The 24,334-nt window shown below is 40.1% G+C and overlaps 1 pseudogene; it reads right to left on the bottom strand.

Moving 5' to 3' along the window:
- LOC120099898 (glyceraldehyde-3-phosphate dehydrogenase-like) overlaps nucleotides 1-24,334 on the bottom strand; it is a 49,813-nt pseudogene that overhangs the window by 2,171 nt on the left and 23,308 nt on the right.

Here is a 24,334-nt window from a genome sequence, read left to right as displayed (position 1 = left end):
CAACAGAAAGCAAGACGACTTGGCATCATCAGAGCCCAGTTAACCCACCAAAGAAAATACTAGATATCCAAATACACGGGAAAAGCAAGATATAAATTTAAAATCACATTTATGATAATAATGGAGGATTTTAAATAACTCCCTTAAAGAAATGCAGGACAACACAAGTAAACAAGTAGAAGCCCTTAGAAAGGAAACACAAAAATCCCTGAAAGAATTACAGGAAAACACAGCCAAACAGGTGAAGGAATTGAACAAAAACTATCCAGGATTCAAAAACGGAAATAGAAACAATAAAGAAAGCATAAAGGGAGACAACCCTGGAGATAGAAAACCTAAGGAAGAGATCAGGAGTCATAGATGAAAGCATCACCAACAAAATACAAGATATAGAAGAGAGCATCTCAGGGGCAGAAAATACCATAGAAAACATCAACATAACCCTCCAAGATAATGTAAAAAGCAAAAAGTTCCTAGCCCAAAACATACAGGAAATCCAGGACACAATGAGAAGATCAAACCTAACGATAATAAATATAGAAGAGAGTGAAGACTCCCAACTTAAAGGTCCAGGAAATATATTCAACAAAATTGTAAAAGAAAACTTCCCTAACCTAAAGAAAGAGATGCCCATAAACATACAAGAAGCCTACAGAACTCCAAATGGATTGGAACAGAACAGAAATTCCTCCTATCACATAATAGTTAAAACACCAAATGCACAAACAAAGAAAGATATTAAAAGGAGTAAGGGGAAAAGGTCAAGTGACATATAAAGGCAGACCTATAAGAGTTACACCAGATTTCTCACCAGAGACTATGAAAACCAGAAGATCCTGGACAGATGTCATACAGACCCTAAGAGAACACAAATGCCAGCACAGGATACTATATCCAGCAAAACTCTCAATTGACATATATGGAGAAACCAAGATAATCCATGACAAAACCAAATTTACACAATATCTTCTACAAATCCAGCCCTACAAAGGATAATAGGTGGAAAACTCCAACACAAGGAGAGAAACTATACCGTACAGAAAGCAAGAATGTAATCTGCTTCAAATGAAACCAAAAGAGAAACATACAAACATAATTCCACCTCTAACAATGAAAATAACAGGAAGCGACAATCACTATTCCTTACTATCTCTCAACATCAATGGACTCAATTCCCCAGTAAAAAGACATATACTAACATACTGAATATGTAAAGCAGACCCAGCATTTTGCTGCATACAGGAAATACACCTCATAGACAAAGACAGACACTACCTCAGAGCAAAAGGATGGAAAACAACTTTCCAAGCAAATGGCACGAAGAAGCAAGCTGGAGTAGCCATTCTAATATGGAATGAAATTGACTTTCAACCAAAAGTCATTTAAAAAGATAAGGAAGGAACTTCATTTTCATTAAAGGAAAAATCCACAAAGTTGAACTCTCAATCCTAAATATCTATACTCTAAATGCAAGGGCAGCTATATTCATAAAAGAAATCTTACTAAAGCTCAAAGCACATATTGCACATCACACAATAATAGAGTGGGAGACTTCAACACCCCACTCTCATCAAGGGACAGATCATGGAAACAGAAATTAAACTGAGACATAGAGAAACTAACACAAGTTATGAACCAATTGAATTTAACAGATATTTATAGAACATTCCATCCTAAAACAAAAGGATATACCTTCTTCTCAGCACCTCATGGAAACTTATCCAAAATTGACCATATAATCAGTCATAAAACAGGCCTCAACAGATACATCAAGATAGAAATAATCCCATGCATCCTATCAGTTCACCAAAGACGCTGGTCTTCAATAACAGCAATAACAACAGAAAGCCCACATATACATGGAAGTTGAACAATGCTCTACTCAATGACAACTTGGTCAAGGAAGAAATAAAGAAAGAAATTAAAGACTTCTTAGAATTTAATGAAAATGAAGGTTCAACATACCCAAAACTTATGGGACACAATGAAAGCTGTGCTAAGAGGAAAACTCATAGCTCTGAGTGCCTGCAGAAAGAAACAGGAGAGAGCATATGTCAGCAGCTTGACAGCACACCTACAAGCCCTAGAACAAAAAGAAGCAAATACACCCAGGAGGAGTAGAAGGCAGGAAATAATCAAACTCAGAGCTGAAATCAACCAAGTAGAAACAAAAAGGACTATACAAAGAATCAACAGAACCAAAAGCTGGTTCTTTGAGAAAATCAACAAAATAGATAAATCCTTAGCCAGACTAACCAGAGGTCACAGACAGTGCATGCAAATTAAGAAAATCAGAAATGAAAAGGGAGAGCAGAATCTGAAGAAATTAAAAAAATCATCAAATCCTACTACAAAAGCCTATACTCAACAAAACTTGAAAATCTGCATGAAATAGAAAATTTTCTAGACAGATACCAGGTACCAAAGTTAAATCAGGAACAAATAAATAATCTAAACAACCCCATAACTCCTAAAGAAATAGAAGCAGTTATTAAAAGTCTCCCAACTAAAAAGAGCCCAGGTCCAGATTCAGTTCAGTGCAAAATTCTATCAGACCTTCATAGAAGACTTCATACCAATACTGTTCAAACTAATCCACAAAATTGAAACAGAGCATTACCAAATTCCTTCTATGAAGCCACAATTACTCTTATACCAAAACCACACAAAAACCCAACAAAGAAAGAGAACTTCATACCAATTTCCCTTATGAATATTGACGCAAAAATACTCAGTAAAATTCTTGCAAACCAAATCCAAGAACACATCAAAATGATCATCCATCATGATCAAATAGGCTGTATCCCAGGGATGCAGGGATGGTTTAATATACGAAAATCCATCAATGTAATCCACTACATAAACACACTCAAATATAAGAACCACATGGTCATTTCATTAGATGCTGAGAAAGCATTTGACAAAATTCAACACCCCTTCATGAAAAAAGTCCTGGAAAGATCAGGAATTCAAGGCCCATACCTAAACATAGTAAAAACAATATACAGCAAACCAGTAGCTAACATCAAACTAAATGGAGAGAAACTTGAAGCAATCCCACTAAAATCAGGGACTAGACAAGGCTGCCCACTCTCTCCCTACTTATTAAATATATTACTCGAAGTCCTAGCCAGAGCAATCAGACAGTGAAAGGAGGTCAAAGGGATACAAATTGGAAGGGAAGAAATCAAAATATCACTATTTGTAGATGGTATGATAGTGTACTTAAGCAACTCCAAAAGTTCCACCAGAGAACTACTTAACCTGATAAACAACTTCAGCAAAGTGGTTGGGTATAAAATTAACTCAAACAAATCAGTAGCCTTCCTCCACTCAAAGGATAAACAGGCTGAGAAAGAAATTAGGGAAATGCCACCCTCCACAATAGTCCCAAAACGTAAAATACCTTGATGTGACTTTAACCAAGCAAGTGAAAGATCTGTATGATATGAACTTCAAATCTCTGAAGAAAAAAATTGAGGAAGATCTCAGAAGATGGAAAGATCTTCCATGCTCATGGATTGGCAGAATTAATATAGTAAAGATGGCCATTTTGCCAAAAAGTAGTCTACAGATTCAATGCAATCCCCATAAAAAATTTTTACTCAATTCTTTATAGAGATAGAAAAAGCAATTTACAAATTCATTTAGAATAACAAAAAACCCAGGATAGTGAAAATTATACTCAACAATAAAAGAACTTCTGTACCATCCCTGACGTCAAGCAGTATTACAGAGCAATAGTCATAAAAACTGTATGGTATTGGTACAGAGACAGGCAGGTAGATCAGTGGAACAGAATTGAAGACCCAGAAATGAACACACACACCTATCGCCACTTGATCTTCGACAAAGGAGCTAAAACCATCCAATGGAAGAAAGATAGCATTTCAACAAATGGTTCTGGTTCCACTGGAGGTCAGCATATAGAAGAATGCAAATTGATCCATTCTTATCACCCTGTACAAAGCTTAAGTCCAAGTGGATCAAGGACCTCCACATCAAAACAGATACACTCAAACTAATAGAAGAAAAAGTGGGGAAGAGTCTCGAACACTTGGGCACTGGGGAAAATTTCCTGAACAAAACACCAATGGCTTATACTCTAAGATCAAGAATCGACAGATAGGACCTCATGAAACTGCAAAGCTTTTGTAAAGCAAAAGACACTGTCATTAGGACAAAACAGCAACCAACAGATTGGGGAAAGATCTTTACCAATCCTACAACAGATAGAGGGCTTATATCCAAAATATACAAAGAACTCAAGAAGTTACACTCCAGGGAGAAATATAACACTAATTAAAAAAAATGTGGTACAGAGCTAAACAAAACATTCTCAGCTGAGGATTATCAAATGGCCAAGAAACACCTAAAGAAATATTCAACATCCTTAGTCATCAAGGAAATGTAAATCAAAACAACCCTGAGATTCCACCTCACACCAGTCAGAATGGCTAAGATCAAAAACTCAGGTGACAGCAGATGCTGGGGAGGATGTGGAGAAAGAGGAACACTCCTCCATTGTTGGTGGGATTGCAGACTGGTACAACCACTCTGGAAATTAGTCTGGAGGTTTCTCAGAAAATTGGACATTGCACTACCTGAGGACCCAGCTATACCTCTCTTGGGCATAGACCCAAAAGATGCTCCAACATAAAAGAAAAACACTATCTCCACTATGTTCATAGCAGCCTTCTTTATAATAGCCAGAAGCTGGAAAGAACCCAGATGCCCTTCAACAGAGGAATGGATTCAAAAAATGTGGTGCATTTACACAATGGAGTACTACTCAGCTATCAAAAACAATGACTTCATGAAATGCATAGGCAAACGGAATGAACTAGAAAATATCATCCTGAGTGAGGTTACTCAATCACAGAAAAGAACACTTGGTATGCACTCATTGATAAGTGGATATTAGCCCAAATGCTCGAATTACCCAAGATGCAATCTACAGACCACAGGAAGCTCAAGAAGAAGGATGACCAAAATGTAGATATTCGCACTCCTTCTTAAAAGGGGAAAAATATTCATAGGAGGGGATATGGAAGCAAAGTTTACAGCAGTGACAAGGTATGGCCATTCAGAGCCTGACACACATGTGGCCCATATATATACAGCCACAAAAACTAGATAAGATTGATGAAGCTAAAAAAATGTATGCAGAAAGGGACTGGATGTAGATCTCTCCTGAGAGACAGATCCAGAGCATGTACAATACAGAGGTCAATGCTAGCAGCAAACCACTGAACTGAGAATAGGACCCCTTTGGGGGCAATTAGAGTAAGTATTGAAAGAGTTGAAGGAGCTTGCAACCCCATAAAAACAACAATGCCAACCAACCAGAGCTTCCAGAGACTAAACCACTACCGAAAGTCTATACATGGACTGACCCAGGGCTCCAACTGCAGAGAATAGACTTGTAGGGGCATCAGTGTAAGGGAAAGCCCTTGGTCTTGACAAGGTTGGACCCCCAGTGCAGGGGAATATGGGGGAGTGCAATAAAGGTGATGTATAGGGGGAATAACCAAATGGGGGAGGGGCAGGGGAAGAAATGGGGGCTTATGGACAGGAAACCAGGAAGGGGTATAACCTTTGAAATGTAAGTAAAGAAATATATAATAAAAAATTTTTTAAAAATAAAAAAAGAATAAATGAGTTTCAACATAAATAAAAGCCCAGAGACAAATCATTTTATCACAGAATTGCACCAGATTTCTAAAGAACAGATAATACCCATACTTTTCAAGTTATTCCACAAAATAGAAACAGAAGAAACCTTGTCAATATCATTTTATGAAGCCACGGTCACCCTGATACCCAAACTACACAAAGACTCAACCAAGACAGAGAATTACAGACCAATTTCCTTCACAAACATTGATGCAAAAATAATAATTAAAAAAACCCTAACAAGTGAAGTCCAAAAATGTATCAAAAAGATCATTCACAATAAGCAATTATGCTTCATCCCAGGGTTACGGGGCTAGTGTAACAAACAAAAGCCTGTCACTGTAATTCACTACATGATCATCCCATCAGATGTGGAAAACACCTTTGACAAAATCCAACACCACTCAATCACAGAAAAACACACTTGGTATGCACTCATTGATAAGTAGATATTAGCCCAAAAGCTCAAATTATAAAAGTCTTGGAGAGATCAGGGATACAAGGAACATACTTAAACATAATGAAAGCAATACACACTAAGTCGATAGCCAACATCAAGTTACATGGAGAGACACTTAAAGTAGTTTCACTCAAATCAGAAACAAGACTGTCCACTCTCTCCATATATAGTGAGTATAATACTTGAAGTTCTAACTAGAGCAATAAAACAACTAAAAGAGATCAAGGGAATATGAATTGGAAAGAAAGAAGTCAAAGTATTGCTATTCACATGTAACATGATGGTATACATAAGTGAGCTCAAATTTCTACCAGAGAATTCCTGTAGGTGATAAACATCTTCAGTGAAGTGTCTGGATACAAGAGTAACTCACAGGGTTGGGGATTTAGCTCAGCGGTAGAGCACTTGCCTAACAAGCGCAAGGCCCTGGGTTCGGTCCTCAGCTCTGAAAAAAAAAAGAAAAAAAAAAGAGTAACTCACAAAAATAAGAAGCCCTCCTACCAGTGACAAATAGACTGAGGGGAAAAGCAGGAAAACAACACCTTTCTCGATAGCATCAACTAAAAAATATTTTGGGGGAAGCTCTAACCAAGTGAAAGACCTGTATTACGAGAACTTCGTGTCTTTGAAGAAAAAAATTGAAGAAGATATCAGAAGATGGAAAGATCCCTCATGCTCATGGATTGGTAGGGATAACAGTAAAAAATGCTAAATTGACAAAAAAAAATCTACAGATTCAATACAATCCCCATCAAAATCCCAACACAATTCTTTACAGAGTTTGAAAGAACGAACAAATTCATGTGAAAATACAAAAACCCAGGACAGCTAAAACAACCCTGAACAATAAAGAACTCCAGAGAAATCACTATCCCTCATTTCAAGCTCTACTACAAATATATATATAATGATAAAAACTGCAAAGTATTGGCATAAAAACAGACAGGTTGTTCAATGGAATCAAACTAAAGACTGAGACATAAATCCACGCAACTATGGACACTTGTGGGTTTTTTATAAAGAAGCTAAAATATGGGGTGAAAAAAAAGAAAGCATCTTCAATGAATGGTTCTGGTCTAACTGGATGTCAACATGTAGAAGAATACAAATAGATCCATATCTATCACCCTGCACAAAACTCAAGTCCAAGTGGCTTGAAGACTTGAACCTGAAAACAGGGAACAGCCTTGAACACGTTGGCACAGGAGCCAGCTCACTAAACAGAACACCAGCAGCACTGGCACTAAGGGCAACAATTAATAAATGAGACCTCATGGAGCTGAAAGGCTTCTGTAAGGCAAAGGACACAGCTGATAAGATAAAACAGTGACCTTCGGAACAGGGAAGGTTTTTGCCAACTCCACATCCAAAAGAGGGCTAATTTCCAAAATATATAAAGAACTCTGTAAACTAGATATCAACAAAACAAACAATCCAATTTAAACATGGGGTCCATATCTAAACAGAGAGTTCTCAATAAAAGGATCTCAAATGGCCAAGAAACACTTAAAGAAATGTTCGATGCTCTTAGCCATCAGAGAAATCCAAATCAAGATGACCCTGCGATTCTATTTTACCAGTCAGACTGGGAAAGATCAATAGCACAAGTGACAGCACTTGCTGGTGAGGATGAGGAACAAAGGGAACATGACTCCATTGCTAGAGAGTGCAAACTTGTACAGCTACTTTGGAAGGCAATTTCTCAGAAAATTGGGAATAGATCCACATCAAGACCCAGCTATACCACTCCTGGGCATATACCCAAGGACACATGCTCTACTATGCTCATAGCCAGAAAATGGAAACAACCTAGACATCCCTCAATTGAAGAATAAAGAAAATGTGGCACATTTACACAATGGGGTAGTACTTGGCTGTAATAATAATAATAATAATAATAATAATAATAATAACAACAACAACATGAAATCTGCAAGCAAATGGATGGAACTAGAAAAAAAATAATCCTGAGTAAGGTAACCCAGACCCAGAAAGACAAACACAGCATGTACTCAATTATAAGTGGATATAAGCTGCAAACTAAACAATAATCATGCTAAAATCCACAGCCATAAGAGACTAAGTAACAAGAAGGGTTCAGGCCCCGGGAGTCTCCTTATAAAGGGGAAATAGAATAGATATCGAAGGTGAATTGGGGGCAGATGGAACCAAAACAGGAGGGATTCAGCGGGAGTTGGGGGAGAATGAAGGGAGAGAGTTCTTCAAGAGACAACTGGAATTGGGGCACAGGCATGTCAGGGGTAGGTAGAAATCTAATGCCATGGAAAATCCCAGGAACCTACAAAAGGAACCCTAAGCTGAGACACCTAGTCACAAGGGATACAGAACCTGAACAGGCCATCTCCTGAAACCAATCAAGACTTCCAGTAAAGGGACTGGGACACCAACCCAACTGCAAAACCTTCGACCTACAATAAGCCGTGCCTGCAAAATATGCCAGGTGGTGCAGAAATTGTGGGAGTGGCCAATCATTGACTGGTCCAGCTTGAGACCCTTGCCACTAGAGGGAGCTTACTCCGGACACTGCCTGGAGGGCAAGGACACAGAGACCTAGGAACCCAGCAAGACCGGCCCCAAAACAGCAACAACAGCAACAACAACAACAACAACAGCAGCAGCAGCAGCAGCAGCAGCAGCAACCAAAAAAAAAAAAAAAGGCACTCATTGATTGAAATGATTCCTAATCCTATTCTGTTTCTGATATACTCAGAATAGTGCCTGGCCCAATCATCATCATCAGAGATTGGGAAGAGGTGAAACTAGAATTATAAGAGAGAATGAATGAATGAATGAATGAATGAATGAATGAATGAATGAATGAATGAATGAGTGAATGAATATTTTTAAATGAATGCTAGAATAATGTATGTCACTGCTTATAACTTTGAAGGTGCTTGGATGGTGTGACGTCTAGTGGTTTCCCAGTCAGAAACCAGGGTTTTACAATATGTGAATGGTGTTGGATAAGGCTAAGAAATGGAATTTGGAAGCCCCTAACTATGCAACTTCAGGCAAAATTTTTTCAAGAATTTCTTCCTCGGCTCAGTAACTGAGGCACTAGTAATAATCATACATATTGATCATCTACAACATGATGTCTTTGAGTATGCATACACCCTAGAAAAGTTAACTCGGGCTCTTTAATGTGCATGTTGCTCCCAGCTGATTTGATGGTAATGAGAACTCTTGAAGCCATGTTGTTGGAGATGACCTTTCAAGCAACACTTCCCATTGTATCTGTTCCTCCAATAGACTACTGTCCTCCTGCTACCCTGGGCTGTGCTCTCTGCTACTTCTGTGTCTTCTGTGTGTTGATCGTCTCAGGAACATCTGCTTTGATGGATGAGGGAACTTGAGCTCAGACCTTATGCACCATCTGAAGTTTCCCCTTTCATTGCATGTTGCAATTGCTCTCCACACTCCATAAATTCATTGATACTTAGATTATTTGTTTCTAATATAAAAAGAGTTATAGAGTTAATAATTTATGCATTATGGTATGCAACATGATGTCTTGAAATTTCACGCACTCTAGAATGATAAAAACAAGATATTTTGATTTTTTATTGTTTTATTCATGTGGTTGTTTTGTTTGCACTTTTTTTGACAGAAAATGGTATTTTATTCTGCAGTGTTCCCTCCTCTGTACAGTGAACACAGTGCCTTTATCTCTTCTCATGGTGAAAATCTCCAGGGACTGCAGTATGTCTTTTAAGGTAGTCATTTAGTAAAACTTGAAAACAGATTGATCTTGATTTCTAAGATTTGTGCTAAGAATGCATTCAAAACCATTGTGGGTTCTTCTTTTTAATTTAACAACATACTGTTACCTTTAAATATTTTTACTTCTTTTTTTCCTGAGGGTTAAAATGGCCCAGAAACACTGGAGAAATTTTCCTGAACAAAACACCAATGGCTTATGCTATAAGATCAAGAATCAACAAATGGGATCTCATAAAACTGCAAAGCTTCTGTAAGGCAAAGGACATTGTTGTTAGGACAAAACGGCAGCCAACAGATTGGGAAAAGATCTTTATCAATCCTACAACTGATAGAGGGCTTATAGCCAAAATATACAAAGAACTCACGGAAGTTAGACTTCAGGGAGGCAAATAACCCTATTTAAAAATGGGGTTCATTTCCATTTGTACAGGGGGAACACACTGTATTAAATATGTAAGGTCTTATATACGTGGGTTTGATTACAAAAACTAATAAAGTATTCTCTAAATTAAAAAAAATAGACAGACAGACAGACAGACAGACAGACAGACAGACAGATAGATAGATAGATAGATGTGGATGGATTAATTTGTAATTTTTAATTTTTGAGGTAGGTTTTTACTGTGTGGATATCCTGATCTCACTCTGTAGACCAGGCTGGCCTTGAATTTACTGACATCTGTCTGTCTCTGCCTATGGAGTACTGGGATTAAAGATGTGCTCCACAACACCTGGCTAAAAGTTAAATCTTAATATGTATAATTTTTATTTTATATTTCAAACTTCCTTTCATCAGTGTTTCACTCAGAGCATAGATTGCTTTTGGAGTCTCAGGGGCCAGATCGTCCTGAGTTTGAGAATTACACATGTAGGCATACCAGATTAAATGTGGTAAATTTATCACCAAAAAAAAAAATGGGGTTCAGAGCTGAACAAAGATTTCACAGCTGAGGAATGTTGAATGGCTGAGAAGCACCTAAAGAAATGTTCAACATCTTTAGTCATAAGGGAAATGCAAATCAAAACAACCCTGAGATTCCACCTCACACCAGTCAGAATGGCTAAGATCAAAAGCTCAGGCAACAGCAAATGCTGGGGAGGATGTGGAGAAAGAGGAACACTCCTCCATTGTTGGTTGGATTGCAGACTGGTACAACCATTCTGGAAACCAGTCTGGAGGTTCCTCAGAAATTTGGACATTTCATTACCTGAGGAACCAGCCATACCTCTCTTGGGCATATACCCAAAAGATGCTCCAACATATAACAAAGACACATGCTCCACTATGTTCACAGCAGCCTTATTTATAATAGCCAGAAGCTGGAAAGATCCCAGATGCCCTTCAACAGAGGAATGGATACAGAAAAAGTGGTACATCTACACAGTGGAATACTATTCAGCTATCAAAAACAATGACTTTATGAAATTCATACGCAAATGGATGGAACTGGAAAATATCATCCTGAGTGAGGCAACCCAATCACAGAAAAACACACATGGTATGCACTCATTGATAAGTGGATATTAGCCCAAATGCTTGAATTACCCTAGATGCACAGAACACATGAAACTCAAGAAGGATGACCAAAATGCAGATGCTTCACTCCTTCTTTAAAAGGGGAACAAGAATACCCTTGGGAGGGGATAGGGAGGCAAAGTTTAAAACAGAGACTGAAGGAATGGCCATTCAGAGCCTGCCCCACATGTGGCCCATACATACACAGCCACCAAACTAGATTGGATGAAGTAAAGAAGTTCAGGCTGACAAGAACCGGATGTAGATCTCTCCTGAGAGACACAGCCAGAATACAGCAAATGAATAGGCGAATGCGAGCAGCAAATCACTAAACTGAGAATAGGACCCCCGTTGAAGGAATCAGAGAAAGGACTGAAAGAGCTGAAGGGGCTTGAGACCCCATATGAGCAACAATGCCAAGCAAGTAGAGCTTCCAGGGACTAAGCCACTACCTAAAGACTATGCATGGACTGACCCTGGTCTCCAACTACATAGATAGCAATGAATAGCCTAATAAGAGCACCAGTGGAAGGGGAAGCCCTTGGTCCTGCCAAGGCTGGACCCCCAGTGAACGGGATTCTTGGGGGGAGGGCGGTAATGGGGGGAGGATAGGGAGAGGAATACCCATATAAAAGGGGAGGGGGAGGGCCTAGGGAGATGTTGGCCTATAATCCGGGAAGGGGGATAACATTTGAAATGTAAATAAGAAATACCCAATTTAATAAAGATGGAAAAAATAATACTTTGCTTAGGGCAGAAAAGAAAATTAGTAACAAAAGTGGGAATAAAGTTCTCAGCTTCAAAAAAAAAAAAAAGAATGGGGCCATGTTTTCAGAGGGATGCTTCTGATAGCAGCAGCATTCATTGCTAGGAATTTATTTACTTATGACTCTTTTTGTAATTTCTTTCTTTTTTTTAAGTTTTCTTTTTTCCTTTATTGCTAAGATTGGGCCTAGGGCATTGTATATGTTAGGCAAGTCCTGTGACACTTAGCCTGTCTTAACGAAACAAGTACTGTGCCGTTAGCCTGCAAATCCTTCATTTGCAGCCCTGTCTGTGATTTTCATGGATCTATTTTCTTCTCAGACATAGGAAGTCTATGCAAATAGAAACCAAATATACTTCTCTTCAAATATTTAGTTTGATTCAAATCACTATAAAGATTGCCTGATAGATGTAAAATAAAACCTTTTTTCTGCATTTATGTCAAAAAAAATGGCCCAGAAAGAGATTATCATGACAAAAATCAAGGCAAGAAGCACTCATGTTGACACACTGTGGAAGCAATCATCATTTTTTATGAAGGGACTTCCAATCTAAAATCTGCATCAAGCTCTACCAGGAAAAAATGCAAGAGGGGGGTTGCTAAATGGCCCTTATTTCAGTCTTTCTCAGTCATTTCAGTGGATTTACCTTTCCACTCAGTTGAGGTCACATATTTTAACCATAGGGAAAAGATCTATGTACCACATGTGTGGCCACATCAGATCAGATCCCCTGAAACTGGTACAGAGAATTGTGAGTTGTCATGTGGTCACTAAGAAGCAAATTCAGGTCCTCTGGAATAACAGCCAAGTGCTCTTAACCACCAAGTTTTCTCTCCAACTCCCAAACCAAGCTATTTGGTGAATGATTGCTTCAGCTAATCATTTTCTGGTGATGATAACTCTTGAAGTATACTTTCCAATTTTCAGGGGTTGGAGATTTAGCTCAGTGGTAGAGCGGTTGCCTAGCAAGCGCAAGGCCCTGGGTTCGGTCCCCAGCTCTGAAAAAAAGAAAAGAAAAAAAAAAAAAAAAAGACATGTGCCACCAATTTTCAACTATATAGCACACTGTTGCCAACTATAGAAACAATGTTCTTTTGTTTTTATCCTTTTGTGTATACAATGTGTATGGTGTGTGTGCACACATACATGTCTATGAGTGTAGGAACACCTCTGCTGTGCTGTACTTAGAGAGGTCAGAGAACAATCCTGGGCATCTATACTCATCTTCCACTTTGTGACGCAGCTCTGATGTGCAATTTGATGCTGTATACACCAGAGCAGCTGGTCTATGAGCTTCTGGGAATTCTCCTGTCTCTAAACTCACATCCCACCCCAGAAGCATTGAGACTGGAGGTGTACAGTACTATGCCTGGCCTTAACATGGTTCTAGGGGATTCAAACTCAGATCCTCATACCTGCATGGCAAGTGCTTTATGCACTAAGCAGTCCCCTCTGCCCACCATGTGCTGTAATGATAGATAGATATATCTAGGGAAATGCCGACTCAGACACACCAGGGGGTGCCACAAAGTTCTCTAGGCATTTTTAATGATAGAAAATTGAGGATCAGAATTAGCCATCAGAGTGAAGTGACTCCTGTTTAACCAGCTCATTTCAGCAGGTCTAGATATCCTAAATGCTGTGTTTTATACTCTAAATTTAAATCAATTATTTGTCAACTGCAATATTTCGCTTGTGTTAAGGTAGTCCATACATGTGTATAATGCAGTGTGGTGATTCCCACCCCTCCCCCTCTCTTATCTTCTTTTCCTGACTTTTTGCTTTACCGTGTGCCTCATTTAGATTAATAACAGCCATCTCTGTCTTTGTTTGAATTGGGACTATTTAGAGCCTATTGGCACACAACTAGAGGCAACGACTTCCCTTTCTCTGAATTGAGAAGGGTAGTGAGAGATGGGGCTCCTGAGTCCCTCCCCCACCCTCATGTAGCTTCAAATATTTTAAAATATCACATCAGAGCACTTACTTGGAGGATAAATAGCTAGGCCTCTATAGCAAGAAAGGGACTCACTAAAAAACTAATCAGTCACTGCCTTAGTTTCAGACTTTCAGCCTTTAGAGTATGAGAAATAAACTCTGTTTTTGAGCTCTGCTCCCTGACTGTGGCTACAACGTGACTAGCTCCTGACACTTCTTCTTCCACAGCCAGAACTGCCACAGCTAGAGCATGTCTTCCCTGATAGACAGCTGAAAACTGTGAGCTTACTCCATAGCCCAACCTGACCTTGAACTTGAGATACCCTTGCCTCAGCCTTCCATGTAATGGGATTATCAGTCTATGTCACCATGCCAAAGTGGGCTTTGACATTATTTGATATCTATGACTCAAGAAATGTCTTGGAAGAGGGGGTGGAAAGATTGTAAGAGCCAACATACTGGGAAGTCTGCAGTAAAAAGCAGTCTCCTATAGAAATGGCTGTGTGAACATGACCTGAACAATAACATAAATACCCATATCAATGTAGAAGGGGATACCATGGGGTCCCCCAGACAAAGAATTACAGGTAACTGATAACTGCTGGAATAATAATTAGCCTCTCCCAGTGATGGGCAACCTTATTGGCTGCCCCATGAAAAATGGTCATACTTGAAACCACATACACACAAATCACAAAAATAGACTCAGCAGGTTATATTTACATATTTGTGTGCACACACACACATAATATGCATGTTACAATAATAATCAAAAAGGAGGATATCAGCTCGACTGGGGGTTCTGGGGGAAATTGGGGGAAGCTGGAAGGGTTTGGCAGGAGGAAATGAAAAGGGGAAACTGATGTAATTCTATTTCAATGAAAAACTTTTTTAATTAAGAAAAGCATACAATTGTTCTGGCTGGGTATGGTTATATTAATCTTTTTCTTGGGTGTATGAAATCAATAGTTCCTTTAAAAATAAAAATTCAACAATAACAGTCATTTTTCTTTACAACAACTATTTTTACTTAAAATGTATACTGAACAACTTTCTTATTGTGGTTTCATCTCATGATGTCTTTAAGTCATGCTCAGAAGCAAGTATGAGAAAATGACGTGCGTCCAGCTGTGTCCTGTTGTGCTCTGTAACTGAGTAGCAGGGCGCCCTGGTTTGCCCTGAACAGTTCTCCCACCACAGCAAGTCCTGGATACAGCAACACACCAGAAAAGCAAGGTTTTTATTTAAAATCACATCTTATGATGATGGTAGAGAACTTAAGAGGGACATAAATAACTCCCTTAAAGAAATACAAAACACAGGTAAACAAGTTGAAACCCTTAAAGAGGAAAAACAAAAAAAATCCCTTAAAGAATGACAGGAAAACACAATCAAACAGGTAAGGAATTGGACAAAACCATCCAGGATCTAAAAATGGAAATAGAAACAATAAAGGAATCACAAAAGAAGACAACCCTGAAGATAGAAAACCTAGGAAAGAGATCAGGAGTCATAGATGCAAACATTGCCAACAAATATAAGAGATAGAAGAGAGAATCTCAAGGGCAGAAGATACCATAGAAATCAATGTCACAACCGTCAAAGAAAATGCAAAGCAGAAAAAGGTCCTAGCCAAAAACATCCAGGAAATTCAGGATACAATGAGAAGATCAAACCTAAGGATAATAGGTATAGAAATGAGCGAAGATTCCCAACTTAAAGGGCCAGTAAATATCTTCAACAAAATTATAGAAGAAAATTTCCCTAACCTAAAGAAAGAGATGCCCATAAACATACAAGAAGCCTACAGAACTCCAAATAGATTGTACCTGAAAAGAAATTCCTCCTGTCACATAAAAGTCAAAACACCAAATGCACAAAACAAAGAAAGAGTTTTAAAAGCAGTATGGGACGCTAGAGAGATGGCTCAGTGGCTAAAAGCACTGACTATTCTTCCAAAGATCTTGAGTTCAATTCCCAGCAACCACATGGTGGCTCACAACCATTCTGTAATGGGATCTGGTGCCCTCTTCTGGTGTGGCTGAAGACGCGACAGTGTACTCATACATAAACTAAAAGCAGTAAGGGGAAAATGTCAAGTAACATATAAAGGCAGACCTATCAGAATTACACCAGACTTCTCACCAGAGACTATGAAAGCCAGAAGATCCTGGGCAGATGCCATACAGACCCTAAGAGAACACAAATCCCAGCACAGGCTACCATATCAAGCAAAACTCTCAATAACCATAAATGGAGAAACCAAGATATTCCATGACAAAAACCAAATTTATACAATATCTTTCCACAAATCCAGCTCTACAAAGGTTAATAGATGGAAAACTCCAACACAAGGAGGAAAACTACACACTATAAAAAGCAAGAAATCTACTTTCAAAAAACCCAAAAGAAGAGAGCCACACAAACATAATTCCACCTCTAATAACAAAATAACAACAAGCATTGGTCCCTAATATCTCTCAACATCAATGGACTCAATTCCCCAATAAAAGGACATAGACTAACAGACTGGATGCAGAAATAGGACCCAGCATTTTGCTACATATAGGAAATGCACCTAAGTGACAAAGACAGACACTACCTTAGAGTAAAAAGCTGGAAAACAATTTTCTAAGCAAATAGTCCCAAGAAATAAGCTGGAGTAGCCATTCTAATATTGAATAAAATCAATTGTCAAAAAAGACAAGGAAAGACACTTCATATTCATCAAAGGAAAAATCTACCAAGATGAAGTCTCAGTTCCGAACATGTATGCTAAAAATGCAAGGACAACCACATACATGAAAGAAACTTTACTAAAGCCCAAAGGATACATTGCACCATACACAATAATAGTGGGAGACCTGTCCCCATAGGTAGCAATGAATATCCTAGTAAGAGCACCAGTGGAAGGGGAAGCCCTGGGTCCTGCTAAGACTGAACCCCCAGTGAACTAGACTATGCGGGGAGGGTGGCAATGGGGGGAGGTTTGGGAGGGGAACACCCATAAGGAAGAGGAGGGGGGAGGGTGATGTTTGTCCGGAAACCGGGAAAGGGAATAACACTTGAAATGTATATAAGAAATACTCAAGTTAATAAAAAAAATAAATAAAATAAAATTATAGGAAAAAAAAATAATAGTGGGAGACTTCAACACCCCACTCTTATCAATGGACAGATCATGGAAACAGAAACTAAACAAAGACACAGCGAAACTAACAGTAGTTATGAACCAGATTTAACAGATATCTATAAAACATTTCATCCTAAAACTATATACATAGTTTATTCTCAGTGCCTCATGGTACCTTCTCCAAAATTGACCACATAATCAGCAACAAAACAGGCCCTAACAGACACAAAAAGATTGAGATAATCCCATGCATCCTATCAGATCACCATGGTCTTCAATAACAACAAAACAACAGAAAGCCCACGTACACGTGTAAGCTGAACAACGCTCTACTCACTGATAACTTGGTCAAGGAAGAAATAAAGAAATTAAAGACTTTTCAGAATTTAATAAAAATGGAGGCACAACATGCCCAAACTTCTGCGACACAATGAAAGCTGTACTAAGAGGAAAACTCATGGTTCTGAGTGCCTCCAAAAAGAAACTAGAAAGAGCATACACTAATAGCTTGACAGCACACCTGAAAGCTCTGGAACAAAAAGAAGCAAATACATGCAAGAGAAGTAGAAGGCAGGAAATAATCAAACTCAGAGCTGAAACTCAGAGCAAAATCAGAGTAGAAACAAAAAGAACTATTCAAAGAATCAACAAAACCTGCAGCTAGTTATTTGAGAAAATAAAAAAGATAAATAAATCCTTAGCCAGACAAACCAGAGGGCACAGAGACAGTATCCAAATTAACAAAATCAGTAATGAAAAAGGAGACATAACAACAGAGACTGAGGAAATTCAAATATCAGATCCTACTGCAAAAGCCTATAGTCAACAAAACTGGAAAATCTGGATGAAATAGACAATTTTCTAGACAGATACCAGTTACTAAAGTTAAATCAGGCTCAGACAAACCATCTAAACAGTCCCATAACCCCTAAAGAAAAGTGGTCACTAAAAGTCTCCCAACCAAAAAAAGCCCAGGACCCAATGGATGTAGTAGAGAATTCTATCAGACCTTCAGAGAAAACCTAATACCAATATTCTTCAAACTATTCCACAAAATAGAAACAGAAGGAACTGTGGGATGATGACATACATGTGAGGCAGGTACAGGGTAGAACAAGGCCTGTCGTTGGACAAGAAGGAAAGATGGGCGGGAGAAAAGTTTGAGGGAAGAGGAAGAGACTGGAACGAAAAGGACAGGAGACTGGAGGAGACCGCAGATAAGCCTCCGAGAGAACATGGAGACTGACGTTAAGATTCCACTCTGTGTATTTACAGGTTGTTATGAATATTCCGAAGGGATGGGTGTGTATAGGACTTTGTATGTTTAGGTGGGCAATTATATCTTATCAATTGGATCAGAGGTTGTTGTGTTGTGTGTTCTTTCTTGTGGAGAATTGAGGGTGGGAGAGAGTGTGGTGGCAGAGATACTGGGCTGCCACGGAGTTGGGATGTGTGTTTCTGGCAAGATATCTAGCAGATATCATGGGGCACTGCGGTGCCGGGTCTAGTGGGGATAAAAGAAAACCTTTTTTATAATTTCACAAAAACAAGGAACACTACCCAATTCGTTCTATGAAGCCACAATACCTAAACCACACAAAGCTCCTACAAAGAAAGATAACTTCAGACCAATTTTCCTCATGAATATCGATGCAAAAATACTCAATAAAATTCTCGTAAACCGATTCCAAGGACACATCAAAATGATCATCCACCATTATCTAGTAGACTTCATCCCAGGATGCAGGGATGGTTCAGTATATGAAAAATACATGAACTTAATCCATTATATAAACAAACTCAAAGAAAAAAACGCATGATCATCTCATTAGATGCTGAGAAAGCATTTGACAAAATTCAACACCCCTTCATGATGAAAGTCCTGGAAAGAACAGGAATTCAAGGCCCATACCTAAACATAGTAAAAGCCATATACAGCAAACCAGTAGCTAACATTAAACTAAATGCAGGGAAACTTGAAGCAACTCCACTAAAATCAGGGACTAGACAAGGCTGCCCACTCTCCCTACTTATTCAATATAGTTCTCAAAGTCCTAGCCAGAGCAATCAGACAACAAAAGCAGGTCAAGGGGATATGGATCGGAAAAGAAGAAGTCAAAATATCTCCCATGCTCGTGGATTGGCAGGATTAATATAGTAAAATTGGCCATCTTGCTGAAAGTAATCTATAGATTCAATGTAATCCCCATCAATGCAATTCCCATCAAAATCCCAACTCAATTCTTCACTGAGTTAGAAAAAGCAATGTGCAAATTCATTTGGAATAACAAAAGAAAAAAGAAAAAAAACAGGATAGCAAAAAGTGTTCTCAACAATAAAAGAACTTCTGGGGGAATCACTATCCCTGACCTTGAGCTGTATTACAGAGCAATAGTGATAAAAAACTGCGTGGTATTTGTACAGAGACAGGCAGGTAGATCAGTGGAACAGAATTGAAGACCCAGAAATGAACCCATACACCTATGGTCACTTGATCTTTGACAAAGACACTAAAACCATCCAGTGGAAAAAAAAGACAGCATTTTCAACAAACGGTGCTGGTTCAGCTGGAGTTCAGCATGTAGAAGAATACAAATTGATCCATTCTTATTGCCTTGTACAAAGCTCAAGTCCAAGTGGATCAAGGACCTCCACATAAAACCAGATACACTGAAACTAATAGAAGAGAAAGTGGGGAAGAGCCTCAAACACATAAGCACAGGGAAAAGAACACCAACAGCTTATGCTCTAAGATCAAGAATTGACAAATGGGACCTCATAAAATTGCAAAGCTTCTGTAAGGCAAAGGACACTGTCATTAGGACAAAATGGCAACCAGCAGATTGGGAAAAGATCTTTACCAATCCTACATCCGATAGAGGACTAATATCTATTATATACAAAGAACTCAAGAAGTTAGACTCCAGAGAACCCAATAATCCTATTTAAAAATGGGGTTCAGAGCTAAACAAAGAATTCTCAATTGAGGAATATCAAATGGCCAAGAAGCACCTAAAGAAATGTTCAACATCCTTAGTTATCAGGGAAATGCAACCCTGAGATCCCACCTCACACCAGTGAGAATGGCTAAGATCAAAATCTCAGGTGACAGCAGATGTTGGTGAAGATGTGGAGAAAGAGGAACACTGCTCCATTGTTGGTGAGATTGCAAACTGGTACAACCACTCTGGAAATCAGTCTGGTGGTTCCTCAGAAAATTGACATAGTACTTACTACCTGAGGACCCAGCTATATCACTCCTGGGCATACATCCAAAAGATGCTCCAACATACAACAAGGATACGTGCTCCACTATGTTCATAGCAGCCTTATTTATAATAGCCAGAAGCTGGAAAGAACCCAGATGTCCTTCAACAGAGGAATGAATACAGAAAATGTGGTACAATGGAGTACTAATCAGCTACAATGACCACATGAAATTCTTAGGCAAATGGATGGAACTAGAAAATATCATCCTGAGTGAGGTAACTCAGTCACAAAAGAACATACATGGTATACACTCACTCATAAGTGGGTATTAGCCCAAATGCTCAGAATACCCAAGAAACAGTTCACAGACCATATGAAGCTCAAGAAGAAGGAAGACCAAAATGTGGATGCTTCAATAGGTCTAGGAGGGGGAACAAAATATCCACTCACAGGAGGAAATACAGGGACAAAGAGTGGAGTAGGGATTGAAGGAAAGGCTACCCAGAGACTTCCTCACCTGGGGATCCATCCAATATGCAGCCACCAAACCCAGTCACTATTTCTGTTGCCAAGAAGTGCTTGTTGACAGAAGCCTGATATGGATGTCTCTTGAGAGGCTCTGCCAGAGCCCTACTGACACAGATGAGGATGCTTGCATCTAACCATCAGACTGAGCATGGGGACTCCAATAGAGGAGTTACAGAAAAGACCAAAGGAGCTGAAGGAGTTTGCAACCCCATAGGAAGAACAACAATATCAACCAACAAGACCCCCCAGTGCTCCCAGAGACTGAGCCACCAACCAAAGAATACACATGGAGGGACCTATGGCTCCAGCCCCATGTGTAGCAGAGGATGGCATTGTCTGGCATCAATAGGAGAAGCCCTTGGACCTGTGAAGGCTCATTTCCCCAGTGTAGGGGACCACCAGGGTGTTGAGGTAGGAGTGGGTGGGTGGGAGTGAGAACATCCTCATAGAAGCAGGGGGGAGGATAGAGGGGAAGGGGGAGAGGGGATGACATTTGAAATGTAAATACATATAATATCCAATTAAACGAGTTTTTTTTTTTTAAAGTGAATCACAATCTGGAGTGGGCTAGCAAGCTTCTTTAGGGCCAAAGCAGCTTTCTTGTTTTATCCCTGATATTAATGGTGACTTTCTCTTATGCCATTTGTGGATATTAAACTTCACAATGAATCATTGTTTGGAAGAAAAAAAGTTTCCCCCACAGGTCTGACATGCATACATGACTTTGCCTTGAACCAAGGTAGGCCCTCCTAGGAAGAGGAAACCTGGACTCTCCACACTGCCTGCTTCTAGTTCAGGTTCCTCCTATCCCAGTATTCACAGGGCACCTCCACAGGCCGTGAAGACTCAGCCTGTAGCAGGCCATTCAAGCTTCTACTCTCTACCCCTCTCATGCTCTGCAGGTTGGCAGAACGGATATTCCCGGCTAGAATTAACACACAAGACTCTCAGATAGCATTTGGAAGACCTTGGCAATGGGAATTCTGAGGGAAGCAGCCTATAGTATGGAGGGGAAGCAGAAACAAGACTCCTGGCATTAAATGATTGGCAAGATCCCTATGAGAAGTTATAGCTGCAGACTCCCTACCAGAAGCAGGTAGTGGGGCACCCAGGAATGGGTTGTGGTGCTGCATTAATACGGAGTAGCATGTAGGCTCCTGGGAGAATTCTGCCAGGTACTGAACCACCTAGGAAAGACCCTAGCGAAGCGCCAGCGATGGAGGCTGCAGTCTTTTCACATGCTGTGTGCTCTGCTAGGGAAGGCTCAGTGCCAGAACAGGCCACAGGGAAATTAGCTATGGCAGGAACTGGCCAATGGAAGCAGCGCCCCCAGCCTGCCAGTTGCCAGAGTGTAGAGGCCACGATGTCCCCAACAGGACTCAGCTCCCAGGAGCGGTGTAGAGAGTTTATGCCAAGTAGAGAGGAGGAAATGCAAGAAAGGAGCAGTTTGCTGCTTTACTCCTGGGCTACCTGTGAGGGAAGTGCATGGAACCCTGGGGAGCCCCCGGGGAGCTGGGCTTGGCACTCACAACCCTCTCTGCAGGAAGTGAGAAAGGTAATAAGCCTGCCAATTTTGCCACTTGGAAGACCAAGTCCTATAAGATTATGGGGCTAACAGTCCTGCTGCCTAGAGCATCGGACGATAAATAGTACAACCCATTATTCATACGTGATCCTGAGCTAATGAAACTGAGCTGTCGGTTGGACAAAATCATGACACGTACGGTAAGTACTTCATAATCATGATAACCGGGTACTATGCCACCAGGAAGGATCTTGGGGGAATGCCAGGAACAGAGAGAGACACACAGTCTCTCCGTACATGAAGCCTGCTCTGCCAGAGAAGGCTCAGTGCCAGAACAGGCCGCAGGGAAATTAGCAGTGGCAGGAACTGGCCAAGGGAAGCAGGGACCTCAACCTGCCAGGTACCAGAGGATTGTAACCAGGTCCCTGCAGGACACCGCTCACAGAAGGAGTACCAGGTATAGCAAAGGAGGCTTATATGTTAAATATAATATACTTCGTAACTTGCGTCTGTAGTCACGTGTGGCTACAGTATGGATGCCACAGCACTTGAGTGGCGATCAGAGGACAGCCTTAGCTATCCATCTTTGCTTTCCACCTTGTTTGAGACAAGACTGCCCTGCCTCCACCTTCCGTGCAGTGTTCAATAGGAGCACTGGAATTGCAGGTGTGCCCTTACCCTGATAATCTTACATTAATTTCCGGGAACTCCTGGTAGAAGGTGAGTTTAAGCAGTACTCGACATCGCACCTACAGAAGCCCACACATTACCATGACTCTGGTAACATCATTGCTTGACTTAATACCACACTTTGCTCAGCCTGGCCTTGGAGCAGTAAGAGATACAGCTATGGTTTGCCCAACTATATCACCCAGGCTTCCGTAAGTACACGGCGACATTCGCACCGCGGTGAAACCCCCTAAAAAGACATTCTTGACACACAGCCCCATTGGCAAGCAAGTTGTGCTTGCACCACACGGATGACACACACAGTTCACAGCGGCGGTGAGAGTTGCCACAGCCACCCACAAGAGTGATCTGAGGATGATTGAGATACCTTAAAAAGGCACAATCAAGTTCCTCTGTAAATCAGCATTCCCCACCCTGAGGCGGGCCGGCATGTTTGAAAGGAAATTGGAAACAGCTCAGAAAAATAACAGTATTTTTGAAGAACCAGAAGTAATTGAGAGAGGGCTTTGCATAGGTGCAAAGGTGCCCTACCCTGCTCCCATAAGTAGGAGCACCAAAGGGTGGCGAAGCACAAAAGAACTCTGATGTCAGACACTGTCAGAGCAAATCCATGTCTGCTCTTAACTAACCCTGATTCAGGATATCTCCAGATGAACTGTAGACAAGATCTCTGTGGGGGCCTACAACAGTTTCCTGGTTCCTCTGACACTTCACTGCAGCCTGTAAGCATCTGACGGATAACTGAGGAAGATAAAGGCTGGGCATGTTTGTCTTTATACTGTGTCTGTCCCTATGCTGTCTTAACACTTGAGTCAGATCCTGCTCAGCTCCCCACGTAGATGTCATTTTTAAATCATTTTTTCCCAGATGGGAGTGATGGCACACACATTTAATTCCAGCACTTAGAAGTCAAAGGCCAGTGAATCTCTGAGTTCAAGGCCAGCCTGGTCTACAAATTGGATTCCAGGACAGCCAGAGCTACACAGAGAAAAAGACAAAACAAGAACAAAAAATACAAAAAAAAAAAGTTTCTTCCAAAATTATAATTTAGAGTTAACTTAGCCTGTTTGCCATTTTGAACTTCATATGTGTTTCTTCTACCCAACCATTGTTCCTTCTTTGCAAATGAAGGACATACAAGTTGATC

This window comes from Rattus norvegicus, chromosome 1, assembly GCF_036323735.1.
Source record: "Rattus norvegicus strain BN/NHsdMcwi chromosome 1, GRCr8, whole genome shotgun sequence".
In the NCBI taxonomy this organism is placed as follows: Eukaryota; Metazoa; Chordata; class Mammalia; order Rodentia; family Muridae; genus Rattus; species Rattus norvegicus.
The sequence above is the reverse complement of the archived record's forward strand: the minus strand, read 5'-3'. Positions and strand labels throughout refer to the sequence as shown.